Raw genomic sequence first — 20,377 nt, 5'->3', positions numbered from 1 at the left:
GCGGCATTGTTCCTTGCAGCCGAGGGAGAGGTCTTCTCTTGTCGGGCAGTGCTTGATCATTAAGGGCTGAGAGGTTAAGTGTAAGACCATTTAGGATAATACCTGATGGGCTAATCTTGCACCTGCCCACAGTCCCTGGGTTTTTATAAAATGGCTTGGCCCAGGGACCACTTAATGTAAGTGTTGGGCCCATAGGGTCCATGTGATGGGCTCAAGGGGGTCACTGAATTTTTTAGTGAATTTGGCTGGGCCTTGTAATAAAGGTTGGGCCAAACCCATGTGGCTGGTGTGTAGATCAATGCTTGGGTCCCACGCCATACAAAGAAGCCAACTAGGCAGCAAATTGGAAACTAGTTAAACACTGAACACTTAATGGGCTAAAAGCCCATTTCGAACTAGGCTGATATGATCACCTATTCATGGGGTGAATTTGAGATTAATGTTAGTAAAAGGATTGGGCCTTTAACCTTATCCACTCTAGGAGACCAAATTCAAATTAGATTTGAATCTAGTAACCTCTTGATAAGATCAGGAGTGAGCTAACTTAATCTGCAGATAGGATTAAGATTATCCCCTATCGAAATACTGATTTGGATTGGGATAACTCACAATTAGGAGGTTTCTTAATCAAGAAGAAAGAGGAGAAACCCTAAGAGATATATCAGATTTCGAACCAGGGTTGGTATGCAAGATATACCTCCTACGAATTGAGATTTGATCACACACAGACTCCGGAGAGAAGAGAAACAATTCAGCCCTCTTCGTCCCTGGAGTTCTCCTCCAGCCGCCGCCATTCCCAGCTCGGGACGTCGACACTATGGAAGATTCCCACACTCAGATGATATTCTCCAACTCGGGGAGCCAGAAGGGGGTCGGTAGTGTGCTGACATCGAGGTGTGCTCTCCGTAAGAGCAAAAAGGTTGTCTACCCTGGGGAGGTTTCGGAATGGGCTGACCTTCCTCCATGTCACATCGGCACGCACGCTACATCTCACATCATGGTGGTAAGTCGAAATGGTTTCCCTTGGTGTTTTTCTTGTGCTTTATTATTCTCTTCTTGCCGAACTGACTTGTTCTTGCTTGATAGGTAAATTCCTCCATCCACACCCTAACTATTCAATCGGAGAGGAACCTAAAGCGGGCACAAGCTGCCGAAGAGGCTTCTCGTGTGGCGCATACCGAGCTGAGGATAGCTCAGGAGCGGATCCATCGTCTTGAGGGTGATACTTCGGCTCAGAGGAATTCCATTGAGACCTTGACGTCAGAGAAGGTCGCAGTGGATCGCCAGTTGGAGAGGCTTCGGAGGGAGAACGGGGCCTTGAGGCTTGTCGTAAAGCATCTTGCGAACTCAAAAGGGGTCTTGGAGCATGAGGTGGAATACCTTAAGGCCAATATCAAGGAGAAGTCTGAGATCTTCTTCCAAGCCATTGAGGACACTAAAGCGGAGGCCATCGAAGATTATATCGCGTCGGAGTGCTTCGACGACCTGATGGTGGGCTCGTATCATAGGGGTTTCAAGTTAAGTCGGTGGATGAAAAGGCATACGTACCCCGGACTCGACGCTCATGCCATAACCACCTCGTGCATTACTCCGGAAATGGCTCTCCAAGCTGACGATAACCCGGACTCTGACAATGAAGCAGACGCCCTGAGTGCCGTTGAAGTTCCTTCTGATGTCTTGAAGGGAGGTGTGCCTCCGAAGTGATATGTACCGAGCCTGCGAGCTTGTTTTTCTTTTGTCTATATTGAATCGATTGTAAATGAAATATTGGTAATGAAATACCTTTTTTTGGTTAAGTGTTGCAAACTGTCGTTCTTTCTTTTTGCCAAAGTGACTATATTACCGAACTGTTAGAATTAGGTCCCCAAAGCAGGGGGTTTCTCGAGGCGAGTATACATAGTAGGGCAATACACCCGATCTGTTTTCCGCCTGGGTCAAAGTTGTCGGTTGTGCACTTCGGAGCTGGCTATGCACTTCGGGCTTCACACCCGTGCTGCCTGCTCTTTCGGCCTTAACACTTGGTCGATGAGGTGCCGAGGTCATCATTAGCTCGGCGCTTTAGCCCTTGGGCTAGAATACTCCTAGGGTTTGCCCACGCCGAAGAGGCGACTAGGTCTTACGGTGCCGAGGTCCTTGTTATCTCGGCATTTTGGACCTTAGGCTCTATGAGCGACTTATAGTCAACTCAGTTTGACAATTTACAGGTAATATTGCCTTAAGTTGACAATATTCCATGCCCGAGGTATTTGTTTTCCCTCTAGGGTTTCGAGCTCGTACGCTCCTCTGAGCGCTCTCTTTACTCGATAGGGTCCTTCCTAGTTTGGTCCGAGTTTGCCAACGTCGGGCTCAGGTACCATGACCTTGCGGAGAACTAGGTCACCGATGCGGAAGTTTTGCTTCTTGACTCTGGCATTGTAGTACCGAGCTACCCTTTGCTGGTATGTTGCGGTCCTGATGTAGGTGAGGTCCCTCACCTTGTCAAGTAGGTTGAGGTTGGTACGTACCTCATCTTCATTGGTCTTGTCATCGTATGCTTCCAGTCGTAATGAGGGGATTTCGATTTTGGCTGGGATGACTGCCTCTGTGCCATAGGTGAGGTTGAAGGGAGTGTCTCCGATGGCGGTCTTCTCTGTAGTTCATTAGGCCCATAGGACGTTGGGTAGCTCATCCGCCCATAGTCCTTTAGCTCGGTCTAACCTGGCCTTCAGTCTGCGGAGGATATCTTTGTTCATGACTTCTGCTTGACCATTTGCTTGCGGGTGTGCAACTGACGTGAAGTTCCGCCAAATTCCCATGTCTTGGCACCATTCCTGGAATTTGATATCCTCGAACTATTTTCCATTGTCAGAAATCAGTACCTGAGGTAATCCGAAAGGGCACACAATGTTCTTCCAAAAGAAGTTATGAACGTTTCGGAACGTGATTGTTACAAGAGGTTCAGCTTCTACCCACTTTGTGAAGTAATCTACCGCCACTACTAGGAACTTCCTCCCACCTGTTGCTGGCGGGAATGGCCCAAGTATGTTGATGCCCCATTGCGTGAAGGGCAATGGACTGATGAGATACTTGAGATCGAGGACGGGCTGATGGTGGATATTGGCATGCTTCTAGCACTTATCGCATTTTCTGACTAACTCAACAGCGTCTGCTTTCATTGTTGGCCAATAGTACCCTTGTCGTAGTGCTTTTTGAGTGAGGGCCCTGCCCCCCAGGTGTCCGCCGCACAGGCCCTCATGAATGTCGTGGAGCACAAGCTCAGCTTCGGGAGGCCGCGAGCAGCGCAGGTAGGGAAGCATGTAGGATCTTCGGTACAATTGTTCGTCAATCATGACATATTTGACTGCTTGGCATTCCACCCTCCTGGCGGCATTGCGGTCTACGGGAAGGGTCTAATGTAGCAGGAAGCTCGCCAGTGGATCGATCCAGCTCGGCTTTGCTTGGATAATAGGAGCTACCTCCTCTGCCCCACCAAGAATGCTAGGTCGAGGTAAATCTTCTATGTATAAGGTCCTCATGGTGTTATCACTGGTGCTGGCTAACCGGGACAGGGTATCGGCCTTGGCATTCTCCGACCTCGGGACTTGCCTGATGAAGTATGACTGGAAGTTAAGCAGAGCCTCCTTTACTTTGGCTAAGTAGACGATCATAATCAGTTCGCGGGCTTCGTATTCGCTTGTAACCTGATTGACCACGAGCTGGGGATCGCTGCAGATGATGATGTGTTTGGTTCTTACCTCTTGGGCCAGGGCTAGCCCGGCTATCAACGCTTTATACTCTGCCTTGTTGTTGGATGTTGCGAACTCGAAGCGTAGTGCGCACTCCAATTTTGTGCTACTCGGACCGTGCAGAACTATTCTGGCTCCACTGCCCTACTGATTCGAGGAGCCATCTACATGAAGGATCCAGGGCTCTTCATCCCAGTTTGCGCTTGGCCTAACCAGGAGAGATACTGAACTGGGTGTGACCTCACGGTCCTCAGACTCAACCAGTTTGGGAGCACCGAGCTCGCCCAAACTAGGGGCTTCGTGCTCAACCCAGCTAGGGACTTCGCCCTCTTCGAGCCAGGTCAAAACTGGGATACTGGCGAGGTATCTTTTGAGCTCATCAATCGCGAGCTGGCAACCTGGGGTCCATTCGAACCCTTTGATTTTCATTGCTTTAAAGAAAGGTAGGCAACGGTCTGTCGACTTGGACATTAAATGACTCAGAGTGGCTATTCTGCCGTTCAGCCTCTGAATCTCTTTTACTTTTCAGGGCAGTCTCATATCTAAGATGACCTTTATTTTATTCGAGTTGGCCTCAATGCCGCACCGGTTGACGATGTACCCTAGGAATTTACCCGAGGGGACACCGAAGACACACTTGTTTGGGTTTAGCTTCATGTTAAATTGGTGCAGAATTTGAAAGACTGAATGCAAATCTTGTATTAACTCATGTGAAAATTGGGTTTTGACGACCATGTCATCTACAAGGATTCAAATAGTTTATTCACAAGCCTTTGAAAGGTGGCTCCCGCATTTTTTAATCCGAAGGGCATGACCTTGTAGCAGTACAGGCCAAACTCGGTTATGAAGACAATCTTTTACTCATCGACTGGGTCCATCCTGATCTGATTGTAGCCTGAGTAGGCATCCAGGAAGCTTAGCAACTCGTGCCCCAAGGTCGTGTCCACTAGGCGGTCAATCCTGGGGAGGGGGAAGCAATCTTTCGGGCAAGTTCGGTTCAGGTCGGTGTAGTCGACGCACATGCACCACTTGTCGTTAGCCTTTTTCACCAAAACGGGGTTGGCCACCCAGCTCAAGTAATGAACTTCCCTTATGAAGTTTGCTGCGAGGAGCTTCTTGACCTCCTCGTCAACTTTCGTCCATTGCTCTGGGGCTAGGTTGCATTTCTTTTGTCTAATGGGCCTAACTACAGGGTCAGTATTGAGTTTGTGAGTTATGATGTTAGGGTCTATGCCGGGCATTTCTGCCATGGACCAAGCAAAAACATCTAAGTTACTGAGTAAGAAGCATACCAGTTCGGATTGCAAGGGCTCCTCCAGGGAGGCACCGATCTAAAGTGCTCAGGCTGGGTCCTCTACCGAGACAGAGATGAGAACGGTCTCCTCTGTGGGTGCAGCTTGCTCCACGTTCTGTTCCATGGGTCACTCTAGCTCGAGGTTGCTGGCCACCTTGGCTTTTCCCTCGAGGGCAGCGACGTAGCATTTGCGGGACTCAAGCTAGTCGCCCCGCACTACCCTGATGCCGAAGTCTGTGGGGAACTTCATGGCCAAATAGTAGGTGGACACCATAGCCCTTAAAGCATGGGTGATCGGCCAACCTACTATGGCATTGTATGGGGAGGGGGTCGCGACCACCAAGAAGTCATGTTTGAGCCTCACTGTGCTAGGCCACGTGCCGACTTCCACAGGTACCATAACCCTTCCCAAGGGTCTGACTTCCTCTCCGCTGAAGCCGACCAGTGGGGTGTTCGCGGGTTTCAAGTCACTCTCTTGGAACTGGAGTTGGTCGAAAGCCGCTTTGAATAGGATGTCTGCCGAACTGCCTGAATCAATGAGGACGCGCCTGACTTCAAAATCATTGATCTTTACCGTTATGACGAGCGCGTCATCGTGGGGGTAGTGAATTCCGTGCGCGTCATCCTCGGTGAAGAGTATGGAGTCTTCTGCCCTTGGCCGCTTCAAGGGATTCTGCTCTTCACTAGCGGCCTCACGGATTGATGCCCAAGCTGTGGCTGAGGTGCAACCCACTACAATCACCCTCTGACGATTACATCGACCGTTCCCTGAACTGGTCTCTCCTCTGGGGGTTGCTTCTATGATTGCTCTACTGGTCTGTTGCTGGACTCAGGAGAATCCCTACTGTTCTCCCCCTGCCGACCTGCCTTATTATTATTATTACCATTATTCTGTACAAAATACCTTAGGTATCCGCAACGAATGAGTTCCTCTATCTCATCGCAGAGATTCTTACAGTTCTCGGTACTATGACCGTGGTCTCTGTGAAAGCTGCAATATAAATTTTTATTCCTTTCATTTAGATTCCCTCTCAGACGGGGTGGCCACTTCATGTATGGGGCGTCTTTGATCGCCATCAGGATGTCGGCCCACTTCGCGTTCAAGGGTGTATAGTCTGCCCGATCTACCACGAGAGCTTGGAATGGCTGACTTGGCTTTTCCCCCCAAGCTGAGTCTTTCTTCCTCCTGTCCTCTTGGTTGGAGGGTTCACTTTCCCTCTTCCTTTTTTTAAACCCACACTCAGTTCTTTGATTGATCTCCTCCTCTGTTCTTATGAACCTGTCCGTGAGCTTGAGGAACTCAGCTATGGTTGCGGGCTGCTTAACCACCATGTGCCATTTGAATTCCTTGTGCGTCACACCCCTCTTGGCCACCGCGAGCTGTACTGCGGGGTCTAAGCGTGGTATCTGTAAGCATGCATCATTGAATCGCTTGATACAGGTCCAGATGGACTCTCCTTCCTTCTGGACTATACTGAGGAGGCTCTCCTCAGTTCGGGGGCATTGCTTGTTGGTGACGAAGCGCGCGGTGAAGACCTGCACGAACTAGAACCAGCTTCTTATCGATCCGGGGGCCAGGTTCCTATACCAGGTGTGGGCCACTCCTCTGAAAGTGGTAGTGAAGGCCACACACATGCAAGACTCGCTGGCCCTTGCCAGGTGCATCTGGGACTGAAAAGCATCAACATGGTCACTCGGGTCAAAGGAACCATCGTATTTGTCTAGCGGGGGGAGATTGAAATCCTTGGGCATGGGGATAGCGAGGAGTTCCGATGATAGGTGAGAAGGGATTGAAAGGATAGGAGTCACCTTTACCTCGTCCGAGCTTGCTTCCTCTTTACCTCTAAGCTCGGGTAAGACGCTGGTGGTAGTTCGACGAGCTCGTCGACGCCTCCACTGCTGCTTGGAAGGTCCGGTGTTGGCGCTGCTCGCTTCGGTGTTGCCGAGCTCAATGGGCCCGGACTACTAGTGGTAGTTCGCGGCTAGGGCGCCGAACTAATTTTATGCGAACGGGAGCCCAAACTGGGAGCGCCGAGGTGAAGCTGACTTGATGGGCCGGGAGGTCCCCGATCCGTCGGGGTGCTGCGAAGCGGGGGTAGTTGGTCTCTCCCTCCTGCCAAGGGATGAGGCTTGGCTCCTGGAGGGGTTCTGAGCCTAGGAAGTTTCTCCTTGGTGAGGACCCGCCCTGAGGAGAGGGCTTGACTTGCTTGGCAACGGGGTGTCGAGGAGGGAGCTACGGCTGGTTCTGAGGCAATTGGGGGAACTGTTGTTGGTAGTGGTATTGAGAAACATGATGCAGCACCTGCTGTTGGTAGAGTTGGTGTTGTTGAAGTTGCTGCACTTGGGCTTGCATGGCCCGCATGCCCTGCATCAAATCATCGAGTTGGTTCTGGTTGGTCGCCAGAGGGGCAACGGTTGGTTAAGAGAAGGTTGTCTCAACAGAGGGGGGAAGGGGAACATTCACAGGCGCCACTATCCGTGGCACATTCAAGCTAGGGACTTCGTCCACCGAGAGGGGGATGGTGAACCACCCGATGCAAACAGTGGGGGGCTGGGGGTGTTCCCCGACGGCATTCAGGTCGGCGTTACGTCTATCACTGTCGGAGGAAGCCATGAATGCTAAGTTTCTTTTCTTAGGAAAGAGCTAGAGGTTGGGGGAGGCTTTTTGAAGCATTTCCCACAAACGACACCAAATGATGATGCGCGATCCGGTTGGTCCTAGTTGCCGGTAACCTTGCCTCTGACGGAGCGGGAGATGCCTGAAATAGGGAGGAAACAAAAGATCCCCGGGGGAGGAACCCAGCGGGAATGCTCCAACGTTCAAGTTAGCACTCTGAGAAGGCAAGGAAGATGAGAGATTCTGTTATACTAGAAGGCGCAAAGTATCACCTACTTTTACTCTAGGGGGAATAGGGCCTTTTATAACCGCCCTGGTGCACTCACTCCCAATCCTCTGCCAGATCAGGTGTAACCGCCTCTGTGGGGGGAAGACATAACTGCCACTGTCTTCTCTGTCGGAGCCGTCTCTGCAACGATTGAGATGGCGGTAGCAGGTAGCTGTTGGAGTGCGACTGTCATGTGTTAGATCCCTGATCATTCGGGTGCGTCGCCTTAGAGTATGGACTTCTTTGGTGTCAGGTACGATCATTCAGTCGCGCGACCTGGAGCCGAGGTGCCAGAGTGGTGCATGAGGTGAAGTCTTGAGTTCAGACAGGGGCGTGGCCTGGACTGACCTAAGGTGGGTCAATCTGGGCTTTGACTTTCGTGGTGTTCCTTGTACTGCTCGTGATTTCTAAGGAAAGTTCGGGTTCTCTTTGGGGAGCTCGGGGCCTCTCCTTGGGGAGCTCGGGCCTCTTCTTGGGCTATGGCTATGTCGTTGTGCCGAGTTGACACTCCTGCCAGGTCATACCCGGTTGCCTCCACGTGTTGCCCGGCCAAGGGGTCGGGCCAAATCTCCCTCCATCAATAAACGTCATGAAGCTGAAGCATCATTTGGGAGAAGTAGAGGTGTCAACGAACAGGTTTTGGCTTTCACCTGTCCAAATCAAAATCAATTTGGACGGATTTGATGGACCAATAAGACATTAAATTGAACCAGTTCAGACTTAATAGTCCAAAATATTTATTGGATTGGATATGACTTGGTCCATCCATAATGGATTCATATTGAATTGATCGGATTGAACCAATGTCCAGTCCATTGATAGAAAATAAGAATACAGGTGTGAATAGACCATGTTTGGGTATAAATTGAAACCAATTTGAATAGATTGGATGGTCTACACATTGAATTGGACTGGTCCAAAATGATTCAGAGTATTCTTCAGATTGGATTGAACCTTATCTGTAATGGACTCTTATTGGATCAGATCGGATTGGACCAACTCCAATCCAATTAACACCCCTAGCAGGAATCAATAATATCAAACTTCTACTCCAAACTTGTCCCTGACTGACACTTCCGGTGATAACTAGTATGGTCTCCATAGAATCTTAGAAAACCATATAGTCTAATAGTCTTCTACCTGAAAAACATGAAAGATTTTGATGGTGACGGTGATATTCCAGGAACGTGTGCCAAGTTTGGACACAGGGCCCAAACTTTTTCAATAGATCAAGTGGAGGCAATGTTCTACCTTAACTACAATTGCTTATAATCAAGAGAAGAGAGATTATGAGAGAGTGTTATGTTGAGAGTAAAATATGTCCTCAACAGCTCCAGCATACTTCTCACTACTTTGGATTCTATTTATAAATCCTTTTATGACTGTTTGATTTGTTCCAATGAATAGGAATTACCCACAAATCTCTGTAAACAGTTGGGATTATCCTCCACTGGGATGAAACACTTGTTGAGACATTTTCTAAACCAATAACTATTCCAGTAGAAGTCTAAAAGAGATAAGTCAAAAATAGATTTTATTTTATAAAAAATAAATAATAATAATAATAATAATAAGGTAAATCTCTTAAACTACCCCTACTCTTTGTCAAATTGGCTAACACCTTACTAATTAGTTATTGTCTTAAAATACCCTTAAGGTTTCTGACAATTGACACATGGTTAAACACCAATGAAAAAAATGAAATATCCAATTTATCCTTTACTATTTATCAAATTTTCAAAATAAAACCCAACTAATGAATAAATAAAGCCAAAATCATATCGATGGCGGGCTCCCTCCTCATGTTGCATAAGGAATTCCTCCAACTGCTCCATCACCAACCACCAATGTTGTACTCAGATTACAGAAAGTGAACAAATCCCTCGTCTCTCTTTCCTCCTTCGCCGGTCAGGCAGACTCCTCGAAGTATTCAGCAATTAGTAATTTCAATGTCCTAATGAGCTCCGCCGTAAGCTTTCTAGGGGTGAAAGACTTAAAGTATTCACCAATTAATCAAAATACAGCAAATATGTACTGAAAGACAAAAGCAGATACCGATAGCAAACTCAGCTTAACAGAATAAAAAAAATTGTCCGATACAATCCAGAGAAAACGATCAAACCTTAGCTTTGGAGATAATCTTCACAGCCACAACATGACGCTTGACCTCTCCCTTTTTGCCCTTAGCCGAGCGCGTATGCCCGAAATGGCCACGGCCAACCTCCTTCTCCAATTCGTACTTGGCACCAAAATTCTTCTCGTAACCGAAGCTCTTATCTAGTGGCCGCTCAACATCCGCGCCGTCCTTGGGAATTGGCCCTTCCTTGGGCTTTGGCGGGCCCAGACGCTTCACAAGAGACGCCTTGATATCCTTCACCGGCGAAAGAGGAGGGAAAGGTCTGCGGAAGAATCTTCGAGGAGTCTACCTGGCCAGTGACTGAGATACCCCAAGGCCAAGGATCTGGTCAATTGAATCTGTTTCATCAAAAAAAAGAATGAGTTAATGAAATCACCAAACCAGGTTTTTTCCTATTGCTTGAGAGCAGAGAATGAAGACAATATGTAAAAGGAATGCAGGCACGAAAGTCCGAAGATTCCAGTTTCCCGAGGCGTTGGAAATCCAGACCGGCGTTCAGATATGCTGCAGAGAATGGGTAAGTATTGATCAGTGTTGTGTGAGGTGAGTTTCATCTTCCCCCTCCTCGTTTGGTGTCTGCAAAAGTCGAATACCGATGCTAGGCACCTTGGCGTCTGCAAATGCTCTTTCGACCTTCTTCACCTCCTTCTCACCAAATTTTTGCCATTTGGAAATTATAGTGGCTGCCGTCGCCTGCGACAATGATAATAAAATCATGGTCACCATTGCAACTTAAACGGTAAATTGTCAAAAGATGTAAGGGTATTTTAAAACAAATAACTAAACACTAAGGTGGAGTTAGTCAATTTTATAAATAGTAGAGGTAATTTAAGAGATTTATCCTAATTAAAAAGAAGTGTTAATACTCCATCGATCATGTAGTTATTCCCGGTGGCCTATAGATAGTCTTACACATCGAGGATTATATCGAAGATCATAAGCCGCATCTGTTGGAGAATTAATAAAGTTGGATACGTACATATGAAGATAAAAGATAAAAGAATAAACAAGTCAGTTTCAAGCTTCCCTAGAACAACCAGATATCCAAGGTACAACTAGAGCATAAACTCTGAAAAACTTGTGTTGGCTACCGATAAGATGTTAATAAAACAAGTGGTAGAAGATCAAGGCAAAGGAAAAATAGATTAAACAATTCAGCACACTAAAATTAAGGTGAAATCAAGTCTAAAGCATTTCTTATCCCTTTCTGTTTTGTTTTTACTGTTGTCCCTTTTCCTCTTATTTTTTTTATCATCTTACAATGTTTATCCATTTTCTATCTATTTTCATGGAAAAGAACTTAGGGCTGTTTGGTTTATGGTTAGAATTGGAATTGAAATGATTTATTTCCATAGTCTGTTTGGTTTACATAGGATCAGAATGGTAATTAGAATCAGTTGGAAGGAGATTTTATTCCCAAGGGAAGACAAGGAATGACCATCAAATAGGGGAATGCCATTCCACCAGGACTGAAAATGAGATTCTAATTCTGACCAACAAAACAATTACAATCCCAATAGCCCATTCTAATTCCAATTCTAGACCCCTAACCAAATGGGCCCTTAGAAGAAAGAGGACTCGATATTTCAGTGGGATACTTTTTGATCCATGGGTGCTCTGTTTTTCAAAATACGTAAGCCCATCTCAAGAGAAGACTAGAAGAAAGAGCAGGAAGAAGAAGAAATGGCAGATAAATGTTCTTCTTCACTTCTTTACTAGAGATGGAAGTGGACCCATGATGCAAGGCCCAATGACGTTCAAGATGCTGTCCACACCAAGAACCAGTTTGCAAGGGAGCATTATTTGGAGCATTGTATGAAATAGGGCATAAGTGGATCAACCCGTCTTTTGGACCAATTGTCATCTGACGTCAGGTTTGATCCCTGTCATGTTCTCTTAGGCTCTGTTTGTTTTCCATTCACCAATTTTTTAATGTTTTTATTCAATACGTCTTGCGCTCACGGTAAAGTTACCATTCACCAACTTTACAGTGTTTTTTTTTCAATAAGTATTGCACCCACAGTGAAGTTAATTTTATTTATCCGAGTAAAACTTATCCATCTCCCAAATGGGTAAATATCTTTCCCAAAAATTTATAAAACATAATAAGGCAAATTTGTCCATTTTAATATGGACTTTTTGTGGGTAAAAAAAGTCATTATATTACTTACATGAGGATTAAAAAAAACATGGATAAGTAAACTTACTCAGATAAGTATTACCTAAGTAAGTACAGTTACCTGAGTAAATGACCAATTTATAAATGAACAAGGCCTAATATCAATAAGTCTTTCAACACTAGCATTGTAGCCGTCATCAAAGCAGCAAAATAGTTGCAAATATAATCAATATTTCAGTACAACCATGCTTAGAAATAGAAGAAAAGCCTTTCAACACAACCATTGTAGTAGATGGGACAAAATAGTTCCATATATTCATTCATGGAAAATAGAAAAAGTAATACTTTTTGTCCGAAATAATAGAGGGGAAAAATAATTGCAGATATTGATGTTATTTGTTAACAGCTCAGCGACCATTAGTCTAAGTTGTGTCAAAAATGTAATTTTATACTTCCCTTAAGGCTAAGTTTGGAAAGAGCACAAATGCAAATGTATAATATAAGTACATACAAAATACAAGATTTCGCATTCTACATATTTATATTTCTACTTCTTCCAAACTGAGTTTAAGGCTTAGTTTGGGAAGAATAGAAATACAAATATGTGTGGTATAAAACCTTATATGTTATATTATTTTATATTATTAAACCTTATATTTACACTATATATATTTGCATTGGTATTCTTTCCAAACTAAGTGTAAGGCCTAGTTGGGAAAGAGTACAAATCAAGATTTTAAAAACTGAACTGGACAATGAATCGGTCAGGGGTCCAGTTCCTAGGTTAAATGGTTTGACCATTTGAATAAAAAAAAAAAACACAAATGGCCAAAAATGTTGAACGATTCGACTGCCCGAGTCAATGATTTACTGACCAAACCAATGTTTTTTTGGCAAAATAATGGTTTTGGGCTAAAATGGAATAGTCACCTTACCGGTTCCCAGTTTCTGATCCGACCGTCTGGTCCGGTCTGATTTTGAAAGCCATGGTACAAATACAAATATGTACAGTGGAAATACATTAAAAAAAAAAACAAGGTTTTGCACTCTACATATTTGTTTTTGTACTCCTTCCAAACTAAGCCTTTTGGTTACAATGTAAATAAATTTGCATTGATGCAAAACTATGACAGTGCAAATGATTTGAGTGTAAATTCCAACTTATTTTTGTTTCAAATTTTAGCTTATCTTGTTTGATTGTAGTACAAATGAAGTAAATTAAGACATTAAACAGAATAAAGTAAAACCCAAAACAAAATTAAATGAGATTTTGCAAGTTTTTTCATTTGCATTTCCATACATTTGCACTAGTGCAAATAAAATTGCACTGCAACTAAACACAACCTTAGGCTCAGTTTGGAAGGAGTACAAACGCAAATGTACAAAGCACAAAACCTTATATTTTGTATACATTTGAACTGTACATATTTGCATTTATATTCTTTCCAAATTAAGCCTTAGGTTAAGTTAGGAAAATGTACAAATACAAATACGTAGAATGCAAAACCTTGTATTTTGTATTATTTATATGCATCTGTTCTATTATATATATATATATATTTATACTCTTTCCGAAGTGAGTCTAACATTGAGTAAAATAGATACAAATTACAAGGATGCTTTGGTAATACACAAGCTACATGGGGTGTTTCAGTTAATACAGTAAAGTATGTATACATGAGTATCTTATAAATTAGAAAAACTATGTATTTTGCATTTAATTATGCATTGTAAATTTGTAATGCATGAAGTTAAAGACCCTGTAGAATTGAGAATTGTTGATAAACCCAATGTTGGTCACGGCTTTTTGGGGTCTTGCAAAGTGGTGAATTGTAAAGTGGGCCAGTACAGCCCAATACGGTATAGGCCATTCCAGGCCTGTCACTGTAGCAATTGGGGTATGCCATGGTTTGCCCAGATTCCTAGGCTGTGCTGTGTTGGGTTTTAAGGCCCATAGGTTAGTACGACACAACAAGATAAACTGGGCCAGGCTTGCATAGCAGCTCGGCACAATCCCTACATACACACGTAGTGGCCCAGCACAATAAATCTGTATACATATATGTATAAAAATTTCTAAGTATACTATTTTATTCCAATTTTATTGTTATATTTTTCAACTTCATTTTATTGTTTCATATATAAATATATCAAAATTCATAAAATAAAATTTTAAGACATTTTTTTTTAATTTCCTATTTATCTTGTTAATTTATTTTAACTTTTTATTATTTTTCTAAAAAAATTGTATCACCCACAGCTCACCCTGGCCCGGTCCGGCATGACATGGGCCCATTTACTCATACCACAGGTCGTGCTAGGCTTTCCCTTTCAAGGAGTTCTAGGCCAGACAGGCATGGCCTGCCTAGGCCCACATGCCGGCACAGTACCGACCTGCACCGAAAGTGTGCCACGGCCCATATTACATCTCTACATCCACCAAATGTCGCCTAAGTGCCTATCGAATGGGATGGACCAACCTGAGCACATCCCATGCGCAACTTCCAATATATGCTTGATTTTGAATTGGACATTGACTTTGAGGATGACCTGGTAGTCTTATACGCTCACGCACGGGCATGGTCAATATGGTTTCACTGAGAGGATTGGCTCGCTTGAGCGAGAGCGCATGGTCTCACTTGCCAATCCCAATTCCACTTGGGCCTCCGCCTCCTGTCCAGTCGACCTTCCCTAAAATTCAGGCCCACATCATTTTAACAGTTTTTTGCAATCTTGCATTGAGATTGAGAATATCTCTCGATAAAATAAAATACATAAACAGAAAAATATTTTCAATGCAAGGCAATAAAGATTGTTCGAACAGGTTTTGCTCTGACCGGACCCAAATTCATAGTGATCAATCTGAACCATCTATAATCCTTAGATTGGCTATATGTTTAGTTCCTTAATCCGAAGCTTAATCATTAAGCTTGGCAATCGCTTTGGGGTAGAAACATGACCCATGAATAACACGCATCAAGCCCAGACAAAAGTTCAACATTGGCCAGGTTGAACGAAAGTATTGCTTTTATTTGTCTACTTGTTCTATCGTGGAAATTATTTTTGTTTGGTAGCTAAGTGGCGTGAGATACCTAATCTAATCTCTTCACCAATACTATGTTTGATTTGAAGGAAAGAGTAGGAAAAGGAAGAAAATGCAAGAAAACCTATACAAGATTTATAAAGATTTCCTTCTTTTCCCTTATTATAGTCCCACTTTGCCACGAAACTTCTAATTATTTATATCTACTATCACGTTAACAAAAGGTGGGGTGGTGGACACTTGGGACCTTGTTTGTCCACCACCTGTTAATCAACTAGTACTCAAAATGGTCCACATTCAAAAATGACTGGGAATAGAAAACCTGTCCCATGGTCCCATCCCTTTATTATAGTGTTCTTTCCTTTTGCTTCATATAAAGCACACGGGTCGTGATAATGCTAATTAACAACTAACGTTGATCTATCATCCCATTATCATATGCGTTTGGCAATTGAACGGGTTTGGGTTGAGCTTCAACCCAATACATCTAACCCGTCAAGTCGTACTAATGATCCATTTAGATGACGGGTTGGGTTTAACGGGTTTAACAGGTTGAGTTGGAAATTGCCACCACTAATGTGATTAAACACAATGAGCCAGATGCCTGTATAAGGAATAAGATAAAAAAAAGTCATTTATTAAAACAGTATAATTTCATAGATTTACTAAATCCTATGCTATAGTGTACATTTTACTAAAGCATCTCCTATAGTTTCTAATTGATTTATTTAATTGACCTTTCATTATATGATTGTAGAAAGTAATAGTTTTGACCCTAATGTTCATTGGAATACATTTAATCAAAAGAAAATAAAAATGAAATACAATTTTTCCCTTAGTAAAATAAGATCAACCACTCTATTTAGCTCTATTTGGTCAATTTTATTTTTTTGTACCAAAGAAGTGTTAGAGGCAATTTTGGATAAATAATCATGGGTCCATGCCCTTCAACATTTTCCAATCAGTTTAGGTGATCATGTTACTATTTTTAGATGGAAAAACAAACGCTTTTTACTAAAACATCTCCTATGGTTTGCAATCAATTTATTTAATTGACCTTCCATTAGATGATAGTGGAAAATGATAGTTTTGACCCTAATGTCCATTGGAATAAATTTAATCAAAAGAAAATAAAAATGAAGTACCATTTTGCCCTTAGAAAAGCAAGATCAACCACTCTATTTGGCTTTATTTGGTCAATGTTATTTTTTGTACAAAAAAGTGTTAGAGGTAATTTTGGATAAATAATCATGGGCCCATGCCGTTCAACATTTTTCAATCAGTTTAGATGATCATGTTACTATTTTTAGATGGCAAAACAAACACTTTTTAATGAAAAGTAGATTGAGTAAATAGGTTGAAAACTATAAGGGTAGGTTTAAATAAATCCATAAAACTATAAGGGTGTTCTAATAAATGACCCAAAAATAGATGTTCACCTATGGCAATTTTTTTGGTAAGAAAATAGATAAACAAACAGCTAGAAATAAAACAAAAAAAAAAAGAGAGAGAGAGAGAGAAAAACAAGGAAAAAAGACCACCCTAGGGAGGTTTTGGTAGGGTTGCTCACAATTCGGTTAATCAAACCATGGGCCTAATTTTCAAACCGAACCAATAATATTGGTTTATGGAAAACTGGTAACCAAAACCAAATTGAAGCCGATGAGTTATCCAGTCGGTTTAGTTAACTGCTAGTTTAGTTTGTCAGTTTTTCAGTCTTTTTTATTTTTATAAAATATATTATAAATAAATATATACATATATAATAAAAATTAGAAATATATATAATATTATATTACAAATAATATATTATATATTATAAATATATATATATATATACTGGTTGATTCAGTTAACTTCTGATTTTTTATATTGATTAATCAAAATTGAACCAGTATCTTTCATTTTTCAAAAATATTGAACTAATCAGTTCAATTAACCAGAATTTTCCGTTTGGCCTAGTCAGTTCAATTCAAAATTTCGGTTTTTCTTGATCACCGTAGGATTTGAAACCTCACTAGCTAGTAGCCTCGAACTCACCCCCAGCCAGCAACGAAGCCAACCCCGAAACAGCAACTAAACCAGATCTTCCTTTGGCTGCAAACTCATGAGCTGCTCCACTATAAGTTCTATTAATAAGGGACAACCTGAGCCATCTAGGTTATACAAATCCTGCAACAGCAGCCACATTGAAGGCGAATAAGCAAAATATTACTGATTAACAACATTTATTATGTTGGCAGAACCACAATCCATACAAATGATGAATAACTTGAAGCCCAAGTTCACCTATGGCGATGAACCCTTGTCCAATGTTTTCATAACCGGACTGGACCAGACCGTCGGATTGGAACCGGTCACTTGACCGGTCCTGTTTTATTCTAAAATTGTTTTTTGGCCAAAAATTGTTGATTTGGTCAGCAAATCATTAATCTGGACAGTCAAGTTTAACAATTTTTTGTTTTTTTACTTTTTTTTTTTTTTTTATCAGAATAGGCCATCCGCTTGATTCAAATAGTCAGACTGCTCAACTCAGGAACTTGACCCCTGAACGGTTTATTGTCCAATTCAATTTTAAAAACCTTCCCCTTGTCCAGGATACGTGGTCCGTTTCGTCTTATGAAAGACATATTAAGAGTCAAAGACTCAAAGTAGCTTGGCAGTGCAGAGATGGACTATCGGTCTATTGTGAGGGTTGAGGTCCTTGAGGAGGTGCCCAGGTTCCTCATTAGCTACTAGTGTACGTTCTAGGGCTGTTCACAGGTCGGGTTGGTTTACTGGGGTTTTCCCAACCGACCCGACCTGGTCAGGTTACCGGAGATGGAAACCGAAACCAACCCAGTGTTAAGCAAAACCGACCCGATCGGTTTGAGTCAGGTTGGATCGATTTGGGTTAGTTTCGGTTTTGCTCCTGTACAAAATGGACATAGAAGCCTAGAAGGAAATATATATTTTGAAAACTGAAAACTGAAGTTTTTAAGATATTTTTTGGAAATATATTTAAAAAGTTAGAATTAGAATAGAAGACAAAAGTTATCAAGTAGAAAGTCAAAGTGTTTTATAGAAAGAAGGCTTAAATTTGTATGTTTCAAGAAACTTTCTAAGTTCTAATCTAATAAAAAAATAACACCTAATTTTAATTGTAATTATCTAATTGGTTGCCTATTTACTGTAAAAGACTATAGAAAGTAGGATAGAGACAACTTAGTCAAATAGGAACTAGAAGACTAGGTTAGGTTGTAATTAGGAATTAGGATAGAGTCAACTTAGTTAAGTAGGAACTAAGTCGGTTCGGTTTGGGTTAGTTTCGGTTTTCACACAAGAAAACCAAAACCGACCCGAACCATCGGTTTATGAATTTATACAACCCAAAACCGACCGGTACTTATGAAAACCCGACCAACTCGGGTTGGGTTGGTCCGGGTTGGTCAGTTTGATCAGGTTGGCCCTTCTTATGAACAGCCCTAGTATGTTCATATTTTCTCTTCACATAAACGGCAATGATCATGTGGAAATTTGCAGCCTACCGCATTTCAATTCACACTTTTTCCTTTTGCACTTTAGGTTGCATTTGGATGTGATGTAAATAAAGAAGTTTTGTAGGCATTTGGAAAAAAGGGTGTAATTATTATCGATGTAAAATTTCACTTTGGTTCAGTTTTGCATGCGTTTGGATGGAGTGGAGTTTTACATTGATAATTGACATAAAATCTCATCAGTTTTAAAGTTTTACATCGATGAAATCGATGTAAAGCATTACACTCTTCCACCCATCACTATTTTCAAAAAGCAAGGGTTATTTTCATGGTTTAGTGTAAAACGTCATCAGTGTATTTTTACAACGAGGATGTTTTACACTGATTCCAAACACAGCCTTAGGTTGTATTTGGTTGCAATACAATTTTATTTGCATTAGTACAAATGCATGGATTGGGAGTGCAAATGAAGAAAATGCAAATTCCCACTTAATTTTGTTTTTTATTTTACCTTATTTTATTTCATGTCTTAGTTTACTTCATTTTTATCACAATCAAACAAAACAGGCCAAAATTTGAAACAAAAATAGGTCAAAATTCACAATCAAATCATTTGCACTATCATAGTTTTGCGTCAGTGCAAATTTATTTACATTGCAACCAAACACAGCCTTAATTTCATTTCGTGATTCTTCAGCACTTTCACGGGTGTTTCTGAAAAAAGAGAAGTGATACTTTGCACTATGTCTATCGATTGTGTTGACCACAAACGAGACTTATTGGGGTTCCTTTTAGTGTCAAATGTAGACAATCTGCCAAGAATTGGGCTCTTTTATAGAATCTGAAGATGGAGATTGTTGCTTCTTTCCACTGTGGTACCTCCATCTCCTTTTCCTTCTGAATCAACTTGCTTTATCATTACCACTTGTGAGAGAAAATTAATCTGACTTTGTTTTTCTTTTTCTTAAATAACAATCTTCATTACTTTCCTGTTAATTAAACATTTTTAAACTCAATGGGGACCTCATGAGGTTTTAAGTATAGGATAAAGTGTTTTTGCTCTTGTTTTGTTTTTTTCTTCTTGTAGGCTGGGTTGAGAGGATGAGGTTGTGCTTTATATTTGAGTTTCTGAGAAAGGTGGGCTACGTCCTTCCCTTTGTTAATCTTCCTCTTTTTTTATAATGGTGGATTAATAAAAGTTTAAGGTGACCAACCATTCATACATATCCTAGTCTAGTCTTATAATATGGATCCCAAGTTCTCATTTTTGGCTGTACACACCACAAGACAAGGCCCCATGTCCCATTGGGATGGGATGTGTCTAGCTATTCCTAATCCAATTGTTTTTTAAAGAAAATAAAGGAGAAAATTCCATATTAGTACCCTATACTTTGGGTTTAGTGCCACTTTACTCTCCGAACTTTAAAATGTGATAATTCAATATCTGAACTTTCAAAACATGACAATCCAGTACTTGTTGTTAACTACCTATTAATCAACCACTAAGTGGCATTTGAAAAAGACAAATGTTCTTCAACTATCATCTAATTTTCTTTACCAACCACTCAAACATTGACAAAAAATTAACATACTCAAATTCTTGTCTCTTCTATTCAAGAAAGTTGAGGTCACTAGAATGCCCACTCATTTGTGACCCCAACTTTATTGAAGCGAAAAGGCAAAGATTTGGGACTGTTA

At 41.9% G+C, this 20,377-nt stretch overlaps 1 long non-coding RNA gene across 2 annotated transcripts; it reads right to left on the bottom strand.

Annotated features, from left to right (window-relative positions):
* Positions 1 to 9,421: 9,421 nt before the first annotated feature.
* On the bottom strand, positions 9,422 to 11,011 carry LOC148849419 (uncharacterized). 2 transcript variants are annotated; one of them, XR_016101353.1, is made up of 4 exons: positions 10,908 to 11,011; positions 10,531 to 10,734; positions 10,027 to 10,379; positions 9,422 to 9,938 (listed from the first exon to the last, which is right to left on the bottom strand). It is a non-coding gene; the product is annotated as an uncharacterized LOC148849419 (long non-coding RNA). The 2 variants fall into 2 exon arrangements; XR_016101352.1 differs by having other exon boundaries at positions 10,027 to 10,734; positions 10,908 to 11,010.
* Between the last annotated feature and the right edge of the window lie 9,366 nt (positions 11,012 to 20,377).

Source organism: Nelumbo lutea, chromosome 6 (assembly GCF_056320005.1).
Source record: "Nelumbo lutea isolate HS-2025 chromosome 6, American lotus-T2T, whole genome shotgun sequence".
NCBI classification, from domain to species: Eukaryota; Viridiplantae; Streptophyta; class Magnoliopsida; order Proteales; family Nelumbonaceae; genus Nelumbo; species Nelumbo lutea.
Note: the sequence above shows the minus strand (reverse complement) of the source record. Positions and strands in the feature narration are given on the sequence as shown.